The following is a 4,589-nucleotide window of genomic DNA, read 5'->3' as shown; positions in this document are numbered from 1 at the left end:
ACCCTACAAGTACCTTCCTGTCAGGGAACTCTGGGTCCAAAATGACCTCTCCTGTTTCCATCTGTGTTTGTGCAATATATTCTTCCCTGACATGTGACTTTAATTTCTATGCAAGGGACTTACCTGACTTTGAGGGTTTCAAAGCCTGGGTGTAGCATTCCTGAGCCGTCCTTTGTTCTCCCCTAATGGTGGTTATCCCCCATTCGGTTGGTATTTTCACACATTGATGGTATGTTGATGGGATTGCTTTGACATTGTGGATCCATGGTCTGCCCAATATTACATTATATGAAGATAGGCAATCCATTACCCCGAATCTTTCATACGAAGCCACGCCTTCCACATAGGTTGGCAGGCTAATTTCTCCTAGGGTGTTCTTTGTTTCTCCGTTGAATCCAACCAGGACGCTGGATTTCTTGATGATTTTTCCTTCATATATCTTCATAGCTTTGAGGACGTCAAGCATCACCAAATCTATTGAACTGCCTCCGTCTATCAGGATCCTTGATACCTTAGCTGTGCCAATTTGCATGGTGATTACCAAGCTGTCATGGTGTAGATCTGATATTCCCTGCAGGTCCGAGTCATCAAAAGTAATAGCAGGCAATGACTTGGACCTTGAAGGGGGCTGAAGTCTGGATTCCCTGGATATTCTTTTGGCAGCTGAGCTGGTCAGACCACAGATTTCTGATCCTCCATTTATGAACTTAACCTCATAGATGGGGGGAGGAGGAGGAGGATTTCTACCATTCCCTGAATCTCTCTTGTTTTGTCCTTCATCTTTGTTCTTTGGCTGCTGGATTAAGTCCTTCAAAACGCCTTTCTTTAGGAGATATGCCACCTGTTTCCTGAGTTGGATGCATTCTTCTGTGGTGTGCCCGATGTCCTGGTGGAAGTCACACCATCTTGTTGGGTCTTTCCTGGGGTTTTCGGATTTCTTAGGCCAACTGACTGTATCTTCCAGGCTTTCTAGGCGTTTGATTATCCTGCAATATTGATAGAGAAGTTATATTCAGGAATAGTTGGAAGGCTAGAAAGCTTACCTTTGTGTTCTTGTGCCATGTTGACTTCAGATCGTTCAGGCCTGGAATAGGGTGCTGATCCGGGGTTGCCTCCTTTCTGGTAGGAGCTTTTCCTGTTAGTGTGTCCATAACCTTGCTTTCCTCCGGATGAGTTCGTCCTGAAGTTGAGATCTTCCTCCAATCTGACATGCTCTAAGGCAATGGATTGAACAGTGGCAAAGGTTGGGCATGCTTTCTTGGTTAAGTCTGCATAGATGTCACTATCAAGCAGGACTCCTTGCCTGAAGGCTTCTACCGCTGTCTCTTCATCACACCTGGGAATGGCCACCTTCTCTTTGACAAATCTTGCCATGAATTCTTTAAGAGATTCTTCAGGAAGTTGCTTTACCCCTGAACAGTTCTTGGGTCTCTTGGCCATATCTCTGCTGCTTGCGAATTGTTGATTGAAAGCATTGATCAATTCTGCAAAATTCTTGATACCTCCATTTGGGAGATTAATGAACCATTGCAATGCTGCTCCGGTCAGGGTTGTACCAAAGCCTTTACACATGCAGACCTGCCTGAGTTCACTGGGTATTGAGGCAGCTAGCATTTTCTGTTGGAATATAGCAACGTAATTTTGTGAATCATAGGTTCCATCATAAGTTTTCATGGATGGGACGGTGAATTTCTTGGGGAGATCAATCTTTGCAATTTCATCTGCAAAGGGCGAGTCAGCAAAGCTGTCAATTTCTACTTCAGCAACGGGGTCTGGCACTCCGGGTATATTTTCTATTTTGTTGTGGAGTTTTTGAATTTCCTGGAGCATAACCATCATTATTGCTGCTTCAGTTTTGTTTGTTTCATCATTGGGAGTGGTCCGGATACCGGATAAGGTATCCTTCTCCGGAGTTCCAAAATTGGAAAAGTCAATGTTTTTGATAATGGATGACAATGGGGTTCCTGGCTCGAATCTGGTCTTGGAACCTGAAGCCTGATTCTCCAATTTCTTTTTCAGGTCAGACTCAGATTCCTTAAGCCTACTGATTTCTACTTCTGCTTGGGCTGCCTTCTCTTGGATTGTCTCCAATTCCTTGATCTTGGCCAGGGCAGCCGCTAGTTGTTGTTCTGGGGTTAGTTCCACCATTTTTGTGTGTGAATATTAAATGGAAAATGGTAAAAGGAATTTTTTGATTAAAGAACTAGATGCCCCACGGTGGGCGCCAATTGTTTTAGCAGGATTTCCCCTGAACGGATCCGGCTTGATCAAAGAGTAATTTGGGTATCTAGTTCTATAAGTTTGGAATATTATGAGTGAATAACAAGAGATGAATTAAGTATAAGGAATAACGTTTGTATTATTTTGATAAGCTGAGTACAATCTTGTGTGTGTAGTTGAATATTCAGGAATAAAATGAGAGATAAAGTGTAAATAGTCGACCAATAATGAATCTCCTTATAATTGTTAGATTCTGCTATTTATAGTTCTACAAATGCTACCGTTACATTCATCTTGAACGTTTTTCCCAATTGTAGGAACTGTTGCCGAATTAATAGGGCACGCTCCCTATTAATTCGCTTGACCCGTTCCACTCTCAACCAATCTTCAGCTTTTCCTCTTCTTTCCGTCCTGATTCATAGATGATATAGTCTCATGGTTGGACTTGGTCTTCCTTGAGAATAGGACACGGTTATTGACTCATACAACTGCACTTTTTGTTTATCTTCTTAATCCAGCTTGTTTGAATACCCCGCCAGGCTGTTCCGTACTTACTATCAGGCTCTTCTTCCAAGATCTAATAGCCTTCTTATCCAGTAATACTCTTCATCTGCCAGATAGTAGTCAGATTTGTCCGGCCCCTGGAGGTCTTAATCAGCCTAGTAGGGTCAGGCTAAGTTAGAGTCAGACCAGGCTAAACTGAGCCTAACAGTTGTAATAAGGGGTACCACTCTTGTATGCTTGAAAAGCATTCACTTGCTCACTTGTTCCCCTACATTCACTTTGGTCATGTCCCAAAGTTCCACAATTCTCACATATTCCACTTGGAATTGATGAAGATGCCACCATGGCATTAACATGTTGCTTTTGTGATTTTGAGGTTTCTTCAAGTTTAGCCATAGCCTTCTCAAACTTCAAGTTGATGGTATCAATATAAGCACTAAGTTGAGCACCCAATTGAGTAATAGAGTCCACTTCATGCTTTCCTCCTTGCGAGCCCTACTATATTGTAAGTTATGGACCGCCATTTCCTCAATCTTGATCCAAGTTTGATTATCGTCAACTTCGGTGAACATACCATTTGATCCCATGTTGAGAATGAATAAGGAGTCTTCATAAAGACCATTCTAAAATTGTTGTACCAAGAACCACTCGCTAAGTCCATGATGAGGACATGAGCGACAAGTTCCTTTGAATCGCTCCCAAGCTTCATACAAAGATTCTTCGTCCCTTTGCTTAAAACCCGTGATTTGAGCTCTTAGCATGTTAGTCTTCTCTGGAGGGTAGAACTTTTTGTAGAAATAAAGAGCCAACTTCTTCCAAGAGTCGATTCCTAGAGTAGCCTTATCAAGGCTTTTTAACCATTGTTTCGCGGTACCAATTAGAAAAAAAGGAAATAAGACCCATCGAATTTGGTCTTGAGTCACTCTGTTTTGTGAAATCGCATCACAATAATCACAAAAAGTCTCCATGTGAGAATGAGGGTCTTCACTAGGCATCCCCCCAAATTGGCTTCTTTCGACTAATTGGATAAATGCGGATTTTGCAATGAAATTTCCGGTCAAGTGTTGTGGTGTGGGAGTACCATTGGGTAGGTTCTCCTCGGTTGGTACGGAATATGATTAAAACTTAGGCATTGTGGGTTGATTTTGTGTTGGGTTCTCCTCACCTTCTCTTGCAAAAGGGTTGATGAACTCAATAGTATTTGGTTGAATATCTACAACCTCACCAATACCTCTCAAAGTATTTCTAGCAAGTCTTCTATTGGTTGTCAAAGTTCTCTAAATTTTGTGATCAATGGGTAACAAGTTACTTTGTAATCTTCTAGACATGCAAAATATCAAACAACTCGAAAACAATTAGAACAAACCTTGAGGAGTTTTACTTCCCCAAGGAAAAGAAAGACACAACTAATAACAATCAAATAAAATCAAATCAAATTAACACCGTCCCCGGCAACGGCGCCATTTTTGGTCGGATCCCAAGGGACGGGTATTGATGTAGGATTTTCGATTGCAAGTAGTGGTGTCTAAGGGTGTCACAATTTGGGTTGAGATAAGTAGATCACTAAATAACAACGTAAATGAACAAGCAAGATGATTAAGATGAGATGTAAACAATTGATTAAAAGCACTAGGGTGTCATGGGTTCATAGGGGATTCATGGGATTTGATCATACAAACATGTTTTCAACTAGATGCAAGCAATTATTGTTGTGATGGGATCGAGTTAGTGTATATCTTACAATCCCTAGGAAAGTTTGGGTCCCAGAGCCGAATCGATTAGATTGTACAACACCTACAAGTCGACTTAATCCTCCCTATCCAACAATATACATGGTCTAATGAGACTCGAGTTGGTTTATGTCT

At 41.6% G+C, this 4,589-nt stretch overlaps 1 non-coding gene across 1 annotated transcript; it reads left to right on the top strand.

Moving 5' to 3' along the window:
• The first annotated feature begins 3,378 nt into the window (after nucleotides 1-3,378).
• Nucleotides 3,379-3,485, top strand: LOC141634785 (small nucleolar RNA R71). Its single transcript, XR_012539506.1, has one exon. It is a non-coding gene; the product is annotated as a small nucleolar RNA R71 (small nucleolar RNA).
• The last annotated feature ends 1,104 nt before the right edge of the window (nucleotides 3,486-4,589 follow it).

The sequence above is a fragment of the Silene latifolia genome, chromosome Y (genome assembly GCF_048544455.1).
Source record: "Silene latifolia isolate original U9 population chromosome Y, ASM4854445v1, whole genome shotgun sequence".
NCBI classification, from domain to species: domain Eukaryota; kingdom Viridiplantae; phylum Streptophyta; class Magnoliopsida; order Caryophyllales; family Caryophyllaceae; genus Silene; species Silene latifolia.
This window is presented reverse-complemented; position numbering and strand designations above follow the sequence as displayed.